This window comes from Musca domestica, unplaced genomic scaffold (genome assembly GCF_030504385.1).
Source record: "Musca domestica strain aabys unplaced genomic scaffold, Musca_domestica.polishedcontigs.V.1.1 8, whole genome shotgun sequence".
Taxonomy (NCBI): domain Eukaryota; kingdom Metazoa; phylum Arthropoda; class Insecta; order Diptera; family Muscidae; genus Musca; species Musca domestica.
This window is the reverse complement of record NW_026712409.1, coordinates 16,336,800-16,355,934: the sequence shown is the minus strand read 5'-3', so window position 1 is coordinate 16,355,934 and position 19,135 is coordinate 16,336,800. Positions and strand designations below refer to the sequence as shown.

Below are 19,135 nucleotides of genomic sequence, written 5' to 3'. Positions count from 1 at the left end.
TTATAAGTAATAAATGACTTTTTTTTAGATACGTATTCAATTTCATATTTTTATACCCTCCATCTTGAAAAGGAAGGTATATTAACTTTGTCGATCCGTTTGTAACATAAAGTATATACATTCATAATCAGCATAAAATTCGATATAAGAATGTCCGTCTGTCTGTCTGCCCGTCTGTCTGTTGAAACCACGATACAGCCCACATTACTTGACGTAGAGCTTAAAAATTTGGCAGGAGAATTTGTATTGTGTCTAGGATGGTTGATATTGGAAATCAGATACATCGGACCACGTTTTTGTATAGCCGCCGTATAACGGTACCTCCTGATATTCGGTATTTTAACGATTTTCGCCTTATTTTTTCATGGATTTGTACAAAATTTTATATTTGTAGGTCATAATGGGTTCTAGCTCCGGTGGCGAAAAATTGTATGCATACATTGTATGCACAAGTTTTGGGAAAGCCCCCATATAACGGTACCTCCAGATATTCGGTATTTTGATGATTTTTGCCACATTTTTTCACGGATTTGTCCAAGAATTGGTATTTTTGCCACAATTTTTCACGGATTTGTCCAAAAATTGTTATTTATAGTCCGTAATGGATTCTAGCTCCTGTGGTGGAACATAGTATGTATAGGTCCACGTTTGTGTATAGCCATCACATAATGCTACCTCCATATATTCAGTACTTTTGATGATTTTTGCAACATTTTTTTCCACGGATTTTTTAAAAATTGATATTTGTAGCTCATATTGGGTTCTATCTCCGTCGCCAGGACATTAAAATTTAGGTCTACGTTTTTCTATTGCGCACATATACCGATACCCATCGATACTCGGTATTTTGCTAATGATTTGAAATGTTGTTGTTAATGTTATTGAAATGCACCAAGTCTGAATAACATCGGAGGTTAATTTCGTGTTTTATGATCTTTATGAATATTCAAAATGTTGGTCCTTTATGAAAGAGGTACCAGAAGGAGTGGACCGATTTATCTCATATTTACATCAGATCTTGTGTTAGTAGAAATAATGCGATGTATGAAATGTGAAGATAACCGGATGCATATTTCGGATTTTATAATCGTTTTTATCATTCAAAACTTTGACCCTTTGTGGGGGAGTAACCAGAAGGCATGAACCGATCTCTACCATCTTTTTAACAGTTCTTGTTAAAATGGAAATATTGAAATGTATCAAGTCTGAGTGGAATCGGAGGTTAATTTCGCGTTTTATGATCTTCATGAATATTCAAAATTTTGGCCCTTTGTGGAGGAGGTACCAGAAGGAGCAGACCGATATATCTCATATTCACATCAGATCTTGTGTTAGCAGAAATAATGCGATGTTTGAAATATGAAGATAACCGGATGCATATTTCGGATTTTATAATCGTTTTGGTTATTCAAAACATTGACCCTTTAAGGAGGAGGTACCAGAAAGAATGGCCAGATCTCCACCATCTTTATAACAGATCTTGTATTGGTGGAATTATTGAGATGTGCCAAACCTGAATGGAATCGATTGTAATTTTCGCGTTTTATGAGCTTCATGGGTATTCACAAATTTGACTCTTTGAGGGGGAGGTACCAGAATGAGTGGGCCGATATATCCTATCTTTGTACCAAGTCTTGGCTTAATAAAAATATTGGCAAGTGTGTAATTTGAAGCCAATCGAACTCTTACATCACATTTTATGAGAGTTATAATTGTTCAAAATATTGGCCCTTTGTGGGGGAGGTATTTGATAGAGTGGATCGATATTGTCCATTTTCGCACCTTACCTAGCACTGATGGAAATATTGGGATTTTCAAAGTTGGAGCAAAATCGGTTAATCCTTTCTCTTTCTGTGCAGTGAAATATATTTTTTGGAAATTTTGACCTTTTTGGGTGTGTTACCAGAAGGAGTGGACCGATATTGCCCATCTTCAAACGGGTATTCACAAATTTGACTCTTTGAGGGGGAGGTACCAGAATGAGTGGGCCGATATATCCTATCTTCGTACCAAGTCTTGGCTTAATAAAAATATTGGCAAGTGTGTAATTTGAAGCCAATCGGACTCTTACATCACATTTTATGAGAGTTATAATTGTTCAAAATATTGGCCCTTTGTGGGGGAGGTATTTGATAGAGTGGATCGATATTGTCCATTTTCGCACCTTACCTAGCACTGATGGAAATATTGGGATTTTCATAGTTGGAGCAAAATCGGTTAATCCTTTCTCTTTCTGTGCAGTGAAATATATTTTTTGGAAATTTTGACCTTTTTTGGGCGTGTTACCAGAAGGAGTGGACCGATATTGCCCATCTTCGAACTAGATCTAAGTTTGATAATAATATTACGATGTACCAAGTTTGGAACAAATTGGATGTTCCCTTCGAGAGTTATCGTGCCCACAAAACAGATAGACTGCCGGACGGACAGACGGACATTGCTGGATCGACTCCAAATGTCCTGAAACGGATTTGGTCCAAAGAGACCTAGGGTCTAAAATCGTTATTTCGATGAGGCACGTTTTCGCCGTATCAAATGATATATACCCTCTCTAGCCATATGGATGAGGGTATAATAATTGCCACTTGTATATTGCTTACGAAAATACATGGTCAAACGGATTTATGAATATGCATAAATCAGCTTCGAATTTTGTGTTATTCAAAGACACGAATTGTATTTTTTTAATTAAGCTCTGTTTTTTTTTAATATCACCAATCTGTGCGATATTTGTACAATTAATTTCCATCTCTGACAATATCTAATTTTTTTGCCAGCATTTGTGTTCTCTTTCGATGCATTCTCTTATTGCGTTATTTCAAATTTTCTCTTAGCTCAAATATTCATGCGTCACATTTCTTACTCTCTCTCTCTCACACACATTCAACGAAGCCCCTTTTACAGTTCAGTTAGAGTTTTTTTTTATTTTATTAATGGGGAATACATTGTTGTTTCTCTCTCTCTCTATCTCTCTTCTTGGGGAGTTGCCCATTGAGATATTGTTGTTGTGTTTATCATCGACTCCATTTTTTTTCAGAGCCAGTTTTGTTGTCTCTGGTGTGTTTATTTGTTTTTTTTTTCTCTCTCCCGACAAGTCATCCATTCATTCATTCATTTTACCATGGCAGACCAGCACATCGTGAAAAGCATAATAATTGCATCGTTTTAGTTGAATTTGTCGATACTGTTGTTGTTGTTGCTGTTCCCCATAAATGTTTCCAGGGCCGTGTTGGTGCTCAGCCATTCTTCCTCTCAAACATTTATCAGCAATCATTTATGTATAACAGAAAATAATGTTGGCGGCAGCGACGACGTTAGCTTTATTATATACGCTTATGAATGGATGTGTGTGTGTGTGTCAGTGTGTCTGTGTGATGGCTGTATAAATTCATTTCTTTTCCAAATATACTTAAAACATAATAATTTGCCATATTAAGTTTCGAAACCGACAGAAAAACAACAACAATAATAATGCCAAACAGCAGAAAAAAAAAGATATCATGACGATGGAGATGAATTTTCAGCAGCGTTTGCCAACAAAATGATAATCGGTAATTCGATTTATGTAAATAAATTATTTATTGGATTACGATGTGGATTGGAATTTTCATAGCATTCTTGGCATGGATTCATAGTATTTTTTTGTTTTTTTTAAACAAATTAAAGATTAATTTTATTTTCGCATAACTAGGTACTTTGTTATTGAGTTTTTTGCATTTCTAGCGAGTTTTGCTAAAGTCATCATCATTACACTTAGGCAAACTATACTCATATCAAATAATTATATCATAGTAGGCTTTAATGATATTAGCTTGGGCTCAAATTATGTTTTCTCAAATATTTTCATTTTTTTTTCTGTATAGGGTAGGTGCGCCTAAGTCCGCATGTCCCAATATTCGGTATTTTTATACCCTACACCACATTGTGGTAAGGGTATTATGTCTTTGTGCATTTGTTTGTAACATGGAGAAGGAAACAAGATAGACCCATAGTTCCTTTTGGTGATCAGCATAGAATCACATTTTGAGTCGATTTATGCATGTCCGTCTGTCTGTCCGTCTGTCCATGTATTTTTGTAAACAAAGTACAGGTCGCATTTATTGCCCGATCCAGTTGAAATTTTGCACAGATCATTTGTTCGACCCACGAACCTTGTTGAAATTGGAGATAATCGGTCAAAATTTAGTTATAGCTCCCATATATATCTTCGTCCGATTTGCCTTTTATTGTGCACCAAACGTGTAATATCAGCCTGAATTGTATGCACCCAAAGTAGGCATGAAAAAAAGTATGCCGAATTTGATCGAAATCGGTTCAGATATAGCTATAGCTCCCATATATATTGTTCATCCGATTTGTTATTTTTGTCCACCGCCGCCGTAATATGCACTCTGCAACAACAATATTTGGGGAAATATATCAAATACTGCTCAAAAATAACTTTGCTAAATTTTATCGAGATCGGGACAGATTTGGATATAGCTCACATATATAACTTCGTCCGATCTGCCTTTTATTGTGCACCAAACGTCTAATATTTGTCCAAATGGGATGGAATTTAGCACTTACGACCGAATTTAGTCAAGAAGCTAGTACGTCAAATTTCATGAAGATCGGTTTAGATATAGCTATAACTCTCATATATATTGTTCATCCGATTTGTTATATTTGTTCCCCACAGCCGTAATATGCACTCCGTAACAAAGATATCCAGGGACAAATATCAAATACAGCTCAGAAATATCTATGCCAAATTTTATCGAGATCGGCTTAGCGTCCGAAGGAATGGACCAATGGAGTAGGTTCCGAAGGAATGTGCCAATATTGTCCATTTCGTATCGGACCTAAATAAATATGATATAAATATTGCGACGTGCCGGGATTGGACTATATCCACTACTTCCTTCACTTTATATGAGATATGCGTAATTTTTAGAAATTTTTTTTTTTAAATATGCGTGAGGTACCAGATATAGTCGACCGAGATATTCCATTTCCATACCTCATCTAATACAGGTCAAAATAATGGTATGGGCAAAATTACAAGAAAATCGAACATTTATATCCAATTTTATGCGAAATCATAAATTTCATATTCATCTCAAGTTTCTAGTTGTGAGAAATATTTGTAAATAGGAAGTTGTAAATAATCGCTGGCTTATTTCGGAAGCTATGAAAGAGAAAAGAATTGAAAATGTGACCCTTTGTGAGTGAGGTACCAGAAGGGGGTTGGCAGATATATATCATCTTCACAACATAGCTTGCGGTAGAAAAAATTTTTGTATGTGTGAAATTTAAAGAGAGTTGGATGCTTGAGCCTTATGTAGGGGAGGTGCTAGAAAAATGGTCCGATATTTGCTATCTTTATAAGAGATCTTGTGTTGATGGAAATATTGAGATGTGCCAAGTCTGGATAAGAATCGGATGTTAATTTTGCGTTTTATTAGCTTCATGTATATGCAAAATGTTGACCCTTTGTGGGAGAGGTTCAGAAGGAGTGGACTAATATATCCCATCTTCATAGCAGATCTTGTATTAGTATAAATAATGGGATATGTGAAACATGAAGAGAACCGGATGCGTATTTCGTATTTTATAATAGTTTTGGTAATTGAAATATTGACCCTTTGTGGGGGGAGGTACAAGAAGGAATTGTTCAATCTCTGCAATCTTTATAAGAGATGAAAATATTGAGATGTACCAAGTCTGAATAGAATCGGATGTTAATTTCTCGTTTAATGAGCTTCATGGACATTCAAAATGTTGACCCTTTGTTGTGGAGGTGCCAGAAAAAGTGGACCGATATGTCCCATCTTCACAACAGATCTTTTGTTAGCAGAAGTAATGGGATGTGTGAAATATGAAAAGAGCCGGATGCTTATTTCGGATTTTATAATCGTTTTGGTTATTCCGAACTTTGACCCTTTGTGAGGGATGTACCACAAGGAATGGTCCCATCTCTACCATGTTTATAACAGATCTTGTATTGATGGAAGTATTGCTATGACCCAAGTCTAAATTTAATCGGGTGTCAATTTTGCGTTTTATTAGCTTCATGGATATTTAAAATTTGGCACCCTGTCGGGAAGGTACCAGAAGGAGTGGACCGATATATTCAATCTTCACGCCAGATTTTGTTTTAATAAAAGTATTGTGTGTAATTTGAAGACATCACATCCTATTTTATATGAGTTATAATTATTCAAAATTTTGACCCTTTGGTGAGGATGTACTTGTTGGAGTGGACCGATATTGTCCATTTTCGCACCTGACCTAGCACTGATGCAAATATTAGAATTTGCAGTATCGGATTATCCTGTATAATTTTGTGCAGTAAAAAAGTTTTTTTTTTTTGAAAATTTCGACTTTTTGTGAGGAAGGTACCAGATGGAGTGGACCGATATTGCCCTTCTCGGAGCTCGATGTATGTTTGATAATAATATTACAATGTACCAATTTTGGACCAAATCAGAAACCCCCTTCCAGATGTATACAGACTCGTTTCAACAGAGTCGTAATTTAATAAGAAAATGAGCTATGGTTACGTTTGAGCGTTTGAGTTTGCATGTGTAGTCTTATGAGAATTTGGTTAGTTTCAAGACTGGCATACAGATGGCGTTTTATATAAAAAAATTGAAAAAAAAAAGAAAATCCCGGACTAACACCTCAAATGTTCGGAAACGGTTTGGTCCAAAGAAACCTAGGGTCTTAAAACGTTATAACTCTGAAGCCATACGGCTGAGGGTATAACAACATATGTTGATACCTACATTAAAATAAAATATATTTTTATACCTTCAGCCATACAACTACGGGTATATATCATTTGTTACGTCCAAAACGTGCCTCATCGAAATAATGGATTAAGACCCTAAGTCTCTTTGCACCAAACTGTTTTAGCACATTTGGAGTCGATCTAGGGATGTCCGTCCGTCTGTCGGACGGACAAACTCGGCACAATTTAAGATTTCTATGAAATCCATTCGAAAATGGACTATATTGGACCACTTCTACTGGTACCTCTTCCAGAAAAAAACGAAAATTTTTATTAAAAACTATTCGCAAAAAAATGGAAATAAATGTCAGATTTTCCCTAAATTTGCACATTCAAATATTTCTTTATCAGTTTTAGATGAAATGGAATACTTCTGTTCCACTGTATCTTGTAGATCAAGGACATTTTCAAAATTTTCCCACAATTATCACATATCTCATACAAAGTGAAGGATGCAGTCGACATAAGTAGCCCAAATCTGGCACATTGAAATATTATTTCAGGAGTTAAATGAAGAATTGCTGTCCACTCCTTTGGTACATCCTCCATAAATGGTCAAAATTTTGAATAATCATGACGTAATTCAAAATATATTTAACGAAACGCCCATTGGCTGAGGGTAAACATCAGTCGGTCAATCCGACTGATATTTTTTTAAGCTTGTTTTAATCTAAATTAATAGCTTCTTTAAAATATTTCTATACCCTCTACCTTGGAAAGGAGGGTATATTAACTTTGTCATTCCGTTTGTAACATCCCTAAATATTCGTCGTGGACCCCATAATGTATATACTATATTCATAATCAGCATAAAATTCTAAGACGATTTAACGATGTCCGTATGCCTGTCCGTCTGTCTGTTGAAATCACGATACAGCCCACATTATTTGACGTAGAGCGTCAAAATTTAGCAGAATAATTTGTATTATGTCTAGGATGGTTGGTATTGAAAATGAGATATATCGGTCCACGTTTTGGTATAGCCGCCATATAACGGTACCTCCCGATATTCGGTATTTCGATGATTTTTGCCGTATTTTTTCATGGATTTGTCTGAAAATTGGTATTTGTAGGTCATAATGGGTCCTAGTTTGTGTGGCGAAACATTGCATGTATAGGTCCATGATTTGGTATATCCCCCATATAACCGTACCTCCCGATATTCGGTATTTTGATGATTTTTGCCCACGAATACGTCTAAAAATTGGTATTTGTTGGTCATAATTGGTTCTAGTGTTTCCATTACCCTAAGGTGGAGGGTATTAAAAGTTCGGCCCGGCCGAACTTAATGTTTTTTTACTTGTTTTGAATTAACGTTAAAAGCTACTTAGAAAATTTTTTAATTTTAAAATAGCCATATTGAAAGCTACTTAAAAAAAATTAAGAAATTTACTTAAAAATATATATATAGTTTTTAGAAAATACACGTAAGTGCTTCAAAAAATATATTTAAAAATAAAATTTTTTAAAAAGTATTTTCACATATTTTTTTTTAAAAAAATCAACTGATTTTGAAAAAATATGAAAAAATAAGAAAAACATATTTTGGAAAAAAATATTTAAAAATATTTTTGAGAAAAAATCTATGTTTTATATATGTAGATTCAGTTTTCTACACTAAATCGCTAGATTCAATTAAAACCCTCAACTTTAATTAATTAACCACATATTCTCGCCGAGAAACCAGCTTACATTTCTAAAAAATCTCACCCAAAACAGCTGTAGACGATTTTGAAAATGTCTCTTCGTAAAACACTTATCCTCCCAACCAAAGCCACAAAAACCGAAAAGCGATTTATTTTATGTTATTTCTTTCTTTCTTCAATTTTATTCTCTTTTATCACTTTCACCATTCAACAATTAATTTCCGTTTTCAATTATTTACAACTTGAAGCGATTCCAGTCAAACACCCCCTATCTCCCTTTCCACCAGAAAAAAAAACGACCATAAAAATGCGTGATTTCAAATAAATTATTGTTGCAATTAACAATGTAAACGTCACCAAGCCACCACACAACAACAATAAAACAAAACAAAGAAAAAGATAAAATGTAACAAAAGTTGCTCTCTTTATTTCCATGGAAATAGAGAAAATGATGGAAATTGTCGGCTGCGACAAAAATCATGAATGTTTATCGTTTATGTCCAGGCTTTGTTGGTGACCAAAAGGGTGGTGAATGAGAGAGAGAGAGAGAGAGAGAGAGAGAGAGTGAAAAAGGGTGCCTCTTGGGGTCAGCAATGTCATTTATGCCAATAAACAAGAGTAAAAATAAAAAAAAAAAAACAACAGCTAATTGTTTGAGAACAGCAGGATCAAAAGGACACTCTTGGCTGGCCACAAATCGAATGCAAACAAAAGGCCTAGTTTTTGCCATGCAACCCCTTGTTTCCTCGCCCCCAGCTGAAGTGTGCCAGTGTTTGTGTATTACTGGTCTCGAACCCTCCCCCCAACTTGAACGCTCAATAACACAGACGACACCTTGTGTGCAAATCCATTCATCCCAACAACCATCCAAACATTGGTGTTTGGTATTTGTAAGTATTGAGGGTGTTGGTGATGACCAGCCGGGGTTAATTGTTTCAATTGACTTCCCAATTTCAAATTCCCAAATTTTTCAATTTCTTTATTGAGTTTTCATTGAATCCCAATACCGCCGCTGTTTTCAAATTGTTCTGCCAAATTGTTAATCATTTATGTTGGCCAATTAATTATGGCATCAAAGAGGAAGGGGGAGTGGGAGGTGGGTCCAATTAACAGAGAATGCCTTTGTTTTCTTTGGAGTTAAATCGACGTTTATTGTTTGCAATGACAGCCATTTGCACAATTTGTGGTCGGACGGTCGGTTGGCTGTGGCTTTATTTAGGTGTGAAATTTCAAATGACATTTTGCTGTTGTTTTTGTGCAAAATAACATCGGAAATTCATGTGTAGCGGTAAATATTGGCGATTGTTGTTAAATGGTTTCAGTTTGGGGGAGAGACGCTAATTTGTGGTCATTGATGACCTTGAAACTTCGAACATAAGAGATTTCGATAGCTTTGAACAAATATAGTTTTTTTTTTATAAAATATAATTTTTTTGAAAAAATATATTTTAATACAAATCCACCTTTATAGATATTTTGAAAAAAAAAATATTTTTAAACAAGTAAAAAAGCTGTTCGGTCGGATCGAACTTCGAATACCCTCCACCATTTGGAACGAATTTGGCAATTTTCACAAAAAAAAAAAAAAAAAAAATCCGTTAAAAAATGCTGTTAAAATCTTAAAAATGTAGCCGTCATATTAGGGTCTAAACGACGACGTGGACCTGCATAGGTAACATTTGTCATCAGCCATTACAATATTCAAATGCGAAACTTGAAAAAATTGCTGAATAATGTAGCTAAAATCATCAAAATACCGAATATATCGAGAGAGAACATTAAATGGGGACGATACCAAAACGTGGACCTGCACAGACAATTTTCTGTCATAGGCTGTAGTATTCATAACGAACTTCAACTATCACATTTGAAACAATTCCGGTGAATAATGTCGCTAAAATCATCAAAATACCGAATATCAGGAGGTACCCTTATATGAGGGCTACACGTAGACTTGGACCTGCACAGACAATCTCCTGTCATATGCTGTAGTATCCATTACGAACTTCAAATTCCAAATTTGAAACAATTCCGTTGAATAATGTAGATAAAATCATCAAAATATCGAATATGGCGGCTATACCAAATCGTGGATCATTTTCAATACCAAAAGGCCTGCAGACATAATATACATTTGAGTAGAATTTAATCAACCTACTTTATTTCGTTCGGAAGCTAGAGTGATTTCCACAGATATCTACATAGAATTTTATGCTGATCAAGAATATACACGGTGAAATGAAAAAACTGCAATCAACTTCAGATTGCTGTCATATCCAAGCCACACGTCCGACAGCTGTTAACATTATTCCAGTGAAAGCTCATTATATTGTTTACAAGCGTACAAACGCATTTTGGTGAGAATTTTCCAGAAGAAGAGTTATTCGTGATGGAGTTCAAGCGTGATAGGGTGACTTCTTTATATTTGGTTAGAGCACTAAGTGGCTATCGTTAGAGCTTTAAATGTGAATAAATCTTTAGAGTCTCGTACCAGTATCGCTCGTTACTGTGATACTGGTAGCGTAGCCCGACGTCAAGGAAGTGGACGGAAGAAAACCGCGACATCAGCAGAAATGGTGCGAAAACTAAAGAAGCGACTTGATCGAAACCCGCGTCGCAGAGGCCGAAAAAGTGGCTCGTGAGCTGAACGTATCGCAATATTCCATTCGGCAAATATTGAAAAATGAACTTGGGGTAAAGCCATTGAAATTCCAACAAGTGCAAGAACTTGCACCGCCACAGAAGAAAAAAAAAAGACTCAAAAGAGCTAAAGAGTTGCTTCGCTGGGCGAAAAGTGATGAACTGCCTAATTTGGTTTTCTCCGTCTGCGATGAGAAAACATTCGTTGTCCAGTCCATCAGTTTGTAAACAAACAAAATTATCGTCTTTACTTGCCAAAGAGGTCAGCTGAAAATGTGCACCTTCGGTTGGCCACCTGAACACAAGTCCCAAGCCGGCCATGGTGATGGTATGGGCCGCCATAACAGCCCATGGTCGTTCTTCGCTCGTATAAATAGACCGTGGCATCAGAAAAAATGCGAATACAATCGAGAAATTATTCTGGAGGGTGTATTAAAGCCTTGGGCAGGCAATCATTCATTTGGCGGCAGACCTTGGGCATTCTAACAGACCTTTGGCATTCTAACTCAGCATCATTGCACTCTGGACGCGCCAACCAAAAATTGGTTACAAAATGAGGTTCCTCACTTCATTTTCAGCGCACAATGGCCACCAAATCTCTCCGGATACCAATCCGTTGGACTATTGGGTCTGGAGTATTTTGGGAAGCAAGTTTGGCACTAAAAAATACCAAAGTGTCGATCATCATCTCAAGCAAGCACTTCGACGGGAATGGGCCAAAATACCGCAGAGCAGTATTCGGGCAGCATGTGACGGTTTCATTGGTCGTTTGAAGGCCATAATTCCTGGCAAAGGTGACCAATTCGAACCAATTTAAACTTATTCTAAAATTTGATGCTATTTCCGATATTTTTATACCCTCCACCTTGGAAAGGAGGGTATATTAACTTTGTCATTCCGTTTGCAACATCCTTAAATATTCGTCTTTGACCCCATAAAGTATATATATTCATGATCAGCATAAAATTCTAAGTCGATTTAACGATGTCCGTCTGTCTGTCTGTCTGTCTGTCCGTCTGTCTGTCTGTCTGTCTGTTGAAATCACGATACAGCCCACATTATTTGACGTAGAGCGCCAAAATTTAGCAGAGCTATTTGCATTGTGTCTAGGATGGTTGGTATTGAAAATGAGATATATCGGTCCACGTTCTGATATAGTCCCCATATAACGGTACCTCCCGATATTCGATATTTTGATGATTTATGCCACATTTTTTCACGGATTTGTCTGAAAATTGGTATTTGTAGGTCATAACGGGTCCCTGAGCATGTGGCAAAACATTGCATGTATAGGTCCACGTTGTGGTATAGCCCCCATATAAAGGTACCTCCCGATATTCGGTATTTTGATGATTTATGCCACATTTTTTCACGTATTTGTCTGAAAATTGGTATTTGTAGGTCATAACGGGTCCCTGAGAGTGTGGCAAAACATTGCATGTATAGGTCCACGTTGTGGTATAGCCCCCATATAACAGTACCTCCCGATATTCGGTATTTTAGTTTTTTTTTACCACATTTTTTCACGGATTTGTCTAAAAATTGGTATTTGTGGGTCATAATGGGTTCCAGCTTCGGTGGCGAAACATTGCATGTATGGGTCCATGATTTGATATAGCCCCCATATAACGGTACCTCCCGATATTCGGCATTTTTATGGTTTTTGCCACATTTCTTCTAATGTTTCTTTTACCCTAAGGTGGAGGGTATTAAAAGTTTGGCCCGGCCGAACTTAATGTTTTTTACTTGTTTGTTTTCATTCAATAAAATTTAGAAAAAGAATGTAAAAATTATGACCTTTGACTTTGTTGCTGTTTTTTTATCTCACCCTATATGATGATTACACACATCATGGAGAAAATCGGAGTGTTTTTTCCACATTTTATAAGAGTTATAATTATCCGAAATTTTTAACCCTTTGTGGGGGAGGCACTTGCTGCAGTGCACCGATGTCGTTCATTTTCGCACCTGACGTAGCACTGATGCATATATTAGGATTTGAAAGTGGGAGCAAAATCGGATTATCTCTCTTTTTCTTTTTGTGTAGTGAAAAATATTTTTGAAAATTTCCACTTTTTGTGGTGGAGGTACCAGAAGGAGTAGACCGATATATTCCTTCTTCACACCTGACCGTGGGTTAATAGAAATATTGTGATGTGTGTAATTTGAAGACAATCGGATTCTTATATCACACTTTTATAAGAGTTATAAATATTCAAAATATTGAACCTTTGTGAGGTCAGCAAAATCGGATCATCCTTTCTCTTTCTGTGCCGTAAATTATTTTCTTCGAAAATGTTGACATTTTGTGGAGGGAGGTACCAGAAGGAGTGGACCGATATTGCCCATCTTTGAACTCGATCTAGGTTGGACAATAATATTACGATGTAGCAAGTTTGGTTTAGACGGACGGCATCTCTAGATAGACTTTAAATGTCCTGAAACGGATTTCTTCTACAGAGATCTAGGGTCTAAAACCGTAATATCGATGAGATACGTTGTGGTCGTATCAATTGATATATATACCAGAAGGGGTTGGTCGATATCTATCACCTTCTCACCATGATTTTCTATTAGTTCAAATATGGTGATGTATCGAGTTTTGACCTTTTGTGGTGGAGTCACCAGAAGGAGTGGACCGATTTTGAACCCGAACCCATTTAAAATTTGAGAATAATATAATGATGTACAAAGTTTTGACCAAATCGAATGCTCTTTTCGAGAGTTATCGTCTTTTCGAGAGTTATCGTCAACACACCCGTCAGCCAGAGGGAGACACGGATGGACATCGCTATATTGACTCCAAATGTCCTGAAACGGATTTGGTCCAAGAAGGACACAAATATTTCGACACGTTTTGCCCGTATCAAATTATATATAGCCTCTGTGGCCATACTGACTGAGGTTAAAACTATTTTTTTCAAACTTCCTTAAAACAAATTTACAACAACTCATGTCATTTCACAATTGGATATTCCTTTGAAGAAACCCCTTCCCATTACTACCCTGGTCTTTCGTTTAAAAATCTTTTTTTTCTTTTATTTTTTTTTGTATCCTTGCATCACCTTTGCGTAATCAAAACCATCGAAGACAAACGAATAATTAGTATTCAATAATCCTTTTACAATCCTTTCCCAAATTATCCTTTTTTTATGGATTTATTTTCGTGTAATTTGACAAACGGGGAAGTAGGTGTCAGATTTCCAGGATGTTGTAATGTTTGCCAATATTTTTTTTTATGATGCCCATAATGGCGATGGGAAGTAGCATTCAATTGATGTTTAGTTTTTTGGTCATTTTTTGCAGAGTTTTTTCTTCTTTTTTTGTAAATTAGGTAGTGTCGGTTTTAAGGAAAACATTGCCCATTATGACTTCATCATTTAAGGAAGGTTTTTTAAAGGCCTCAACTCTCTTAAAATGTTTTTTTTTTTTTTTTGAAGAAGACAACTCTCTTCCCGCAATCATCGAGTGGAAGAAAGGATCATAAAGTTGCGAAACAATGGTCCTCTAACAATATGCAATTTATTTTTTTACAACTCCTTTCTTCCTTCTTCTGTTTTTTAGTGTCCTTTTTCTTGTTTGGTGTGAGTGTGGGTTGTGTCATGTTGCGTTTTTTCCTCAGCCCGTTTTTCAAGGGGTTGTTGTGGCATGGTTGATGTTTTCACCTGGACGGACAATGTTCTGTGTGTGCGGATCCTTTTGTTATTGTTTTTTTTTTTATTTTGGTAATAGAGAAAGACGTCTGCGTTTTTTACGATGCAACATTAGCCAAAGTCATATAACCGGTTGGTTGTGTAACCCTTATGTAATACCCTTGCCTAATATTGCCAGGAAAATTCCGCGAAACGGAAAGGATGGACGGACGGACATATGCGCATATCCTTAAATATCCGTGTGGCAATATTGCATCCTTTTACAGCATGGCTAAGAGGCCCAAATGATGTCTTCCTTATTCAATCGCAATTTACCTGATGTTCCGTTCTTTTTTTTCTCCTTTGGCAATTTATGACTCAATCATTTGTTTCTTTGCGTTGTTTACGGTTCCCAATAAAAAAGTATATGCTTTTTGTTGTTGTTAAATGTCTTCTTGTTTTTTTTTTTGCATTTGTCCAGCTAACCAGTTACGCCGCAGCAGACCCTTTAATGATGGAAGAGGTAAATCGCGAAGGGTTTTGTGGAGAAATGAAAATTGAAAGAGTTTCTGCGAAAGGATAATAAACCTTTCCTTTATTTTTTGGGAAACTCCTTGGGCGAATGGACACACAGCGAAAATGCGAATATTATGAAAATTTACGTAAGTTGCCGTAAGACTGCGCAAAAAAAACAAAACACCTCAAGGTTAATTGTTGCGCGTTTTTTACGAAACGCAACATACAAAATTGTATAATTTTTTAAGGAGTTCCTTGGAAATGCCTGTTGTCTGGAGGCAGGATGTAATTTGCAATCCTGAAAAAAAGAAAATCCTTAGAACTCATAATTATCAACAAAGGAGTAATTAGAGAAGTCAAAAAAAAATGCCGTTTGGTGTATTTCATATTTTTTACGGATTCTCAGAATCCATAAGAATTTACGCAAATCACAGCTTGTCAGTTGTGTTGTTGTTGTTGTAAATTTCAAGGGACTTGCTTTTATACCCTCCACCATACTATGGAGGGTATATTAACTTTGTCATTCCGTTTGTAACTCCTCGAAATACTCAAGTCAGACCCAACAAAGTATATATATTCTTGATCAGCGTAAAATTCTAAGACGAGCCATGTCCGTCTGTCTGTCTGTGTGTCTGTGTGTCTGTCTGTCTGTCCGTCTGTCTGTTGTGATCACGATATGTTTCGAACGAATTGAGATAGAAGGCTAAAATTTTGCACACATGTTTATTTTTCCATTAGGTTTTATTTTCCATTAGGTTAAGTTCTTAAATGGGCTATGCAGGTCCACATTTTCTTATAGCCCCCATATAACGGTACCTCTCAATATTCGGTATTTTGATGATTTTGGCGACGGTATTCACCGGAACAGTTTCAAATTTGGTATTTGAAGTTCGTCATGGATACTACAGCCTATGACAGAAAATTGTCTATGCAGGTCGACGTATTCGTATAGCCCCCCACATAACGATACCTCCCGATATCCGGTATTTTGATGATTTTAGCGACATTAATCATCGGAATTGTTTTAAATTTGGTATTTGAAGTTCGAAATGGATACTACAGCCAAAGACAGAAAATTGTCTATGCAGGTCCACGTTTTCATATAGCCCCCATATAACGCTACCTCCCGATATTCGGTATTTTGACGGTTTTAGGTACAATACCCGTCGAAATTGTTGGAGATGTCGTATTTGAAGTTCGTCATGGATACTACAGTCTATTACAGAAAATGGTTTATGCAGGTCCAGGTCTTCGTATAGGCCCCATATATCAGTACCTCCCTATATTCGGTATTTTGACGGTTTTAGATACTTTACCCACCGAAATTGTTTGAGGTGTCGTATTTGAAGTTCGTAATGGATGTTACAGGCTGTGACAGAAAATTGTCTATGCTGGTCCAGGTCTTCGCACAGCTCCGATATAACGGTACTTCCCTATATACGATATTTTGATGATTTCGTCTACATTATTCACCGTTTATTTCAAGTTTCGAATTTGAATATGGTAATGGCTTATGGCAAACAATGCCTATGTTGGTCCACGTCGTATAGATCCGAAAATAACGCCTATATTCGGTATTTTTAAAATTTTAACGGAATTTTTTTAAGGATTTTATTTTTTGAAAATTTTTAAAAATTCGTTTCAAATAGTGGAGGATATTTAAAGTTCGGCCCTGCCGAACTTACTGCTTTTTAATTTGTTTTCTTTAAATAAATTTTTTTTTTTGCCCTCACATGGCTATAGAGGGTATATACCATTTTATACGACCAAAACTTATCTCATGGAAATTACGGTTTTAGATCCTAGAACCAAATCCGTTTCAGGACATTTGTAGTCGATCTAGTCCGTCCAACCGTTCATCATTCTGGCCAGCTGGTGCTCACGATAACTCTCGATGAGAGTATTCGATTTGGTCCAAACTTGGTACATCGTAATATTATTATCAAATTTAAAATGAGTTCGTAGATGGACAAAATTGGACCACTTCTTCTGGTGCCTCCACCACAAAAGCTCAAAACTGGGTACATACCAATATTTGAACTAATAGAAGATCTGGTGAGAAGCTGATAGATATCGACCAACCCCTTCTGGTATATATTGATACGACCACAACGTATCTCATCGATATTACGGTTTTAGACCCTAGATCTCTGTAGAAAAAATCCGTTTCGGGACATTTAAAGTCTATCTAAATATGTCCGTCCGCCTAAACCAAACTTGGTACATCGTGATATTATTGTCAAACCTAGATCAAGTTCGAAGATGGGCAATATCGGTCCACTCCTTCTGGTACCTCCCTCCACAAAATGTCAACATTTTTAAAGAAAATAATTTACTGCACAGAAAGAGAAATTATGATCCGATTTTGCTGACCTCACAAAGGGTGAATATTTTGAATATTTATAACTCTTATAAAAGTGTAAGTTTAATTTTGTTCGAATTGGTCACCTTTGGCACGAATTATGACCTTCAAACGATCCATGAAACCGTCACACGCTGTCCGAATGTTGCTCTGCGGTAGTTTGGTCCGTTCTCGGGGAAGCGCTTGCTTGAGGTTTTCGACACTTTGGTATTTTTAGTGCCAATCTTGCTTTCCAAAATACTCCAGACACAATAGTCCAACCGTTTGGTATCCGGAGAGATTTGGTGGCCATTGTGCGCTGGAAATGAAGCGAGAAACCTCATTTTGTAACCTTTCTTGTGTGGCGCGTGCTGAGTGTGATGGTGCTGAGTCCTGTTGGAATACCCAAGGGCGGCGGCCAAAAGGTTTGAGTGCCCCAGGCTTTAATACACCATCCAGAATATTTTCGCAATAATATTCGGCATTTATTCTGATGCCGTGGTCGATTAATACGAGCGGAGAGCGACCATCGGCTGTTATGGCGGCCCCCACCCTCACCTTGGCCGGCGCTTGAGTTCTGGTGGTTAACCGAAGGTTTACATTTTCAGCTGACCTCTTTGGCAAGTAAACACGATCTGACAAACTGATGGACAACAAATGTTTTCCCATCGGAGAAAACCAAATTCGGCAATTCAACACTTTATGCCAAGCGTAGCAACTATTTAGCTCTTTTGAGTCTATTTTCTTTCTGTTGCGGTGTAAGTTCTTGCACTTTTTTGAATTTCAATGGCTTTACCCCGAGCTCATTTTTCGACATTTGCCGGCCGAATGGAATATTGCGATATGTTCAGCTCACGAGCCATTTTTCGGCCACTGCGTCGTGGTTTTCGATCAAGTAGCTTCTTTACTTTTCGAACCATTTCTGCTGATGTTGCTGTTTTCTTCCGTCCACTTCTTTTACTTTGGGCAACCCTACCAGAATCACGGTAACGAGCGATGGTACGAGACACAAAAGACTTATTCATATTTAAATGCTGGAGTGCTCTAACGATAGCCACTTGTGTTTTTCCAGCCAAATATAAAGAAATTACACTATCACGCCTGAATTCCATCACGAATAACTTTTTTTCTGGAGAATTCTCACCAAAATCCTTTTGTACGCTTGCAAACAATATAATGAGCTGTCACTGGAATAATTTTAACAGCTGGCGGACGAGTGGCTTTGAAATAACAGCAGTTTGAAGTTGGTTGCAGTTTTTTCGTCTCATTTTATATATATTTAAATAATCGAACATTGACTGAGGATATATATGTGTTATTTTCCTTGTTTTTAGAGACCTCCGGAATTCCCTACTCCATTTCACCCCATCTCGTTTTTGGTAAAACCAAAAAATTGCACGCCCTTCCAAATAATATCCGTTTCAAATTTGTTTACCAATAAATATTTGTACAACATCAATTTAATACACATCCCCCTTCTCCTCATCCTCCATCCCCTAAGTGATCCTTGTCACGGCCAATTAATAAAAATCTCCGCTTTAAATATTTAAATGTTTCCTAAATAGATTTCAATTACTGACAATTA

At 36.7% G+C, this 19,135-nt stretch overlaps 1 protein-coding gene across 1 annotated transcript in view; it reads right to left on the bottom strand.

The window, feature by feature from the left end:
* LOC101893337 (Major Facilitator Superfamily protein) overlaps nucleotides 1-19,135 on the bottom strand; it is a 113,617-nt gene that overhangs the window by 76,928 nt on the left and 17,554 nt on the right. The window lies entirely within an intron of this gene.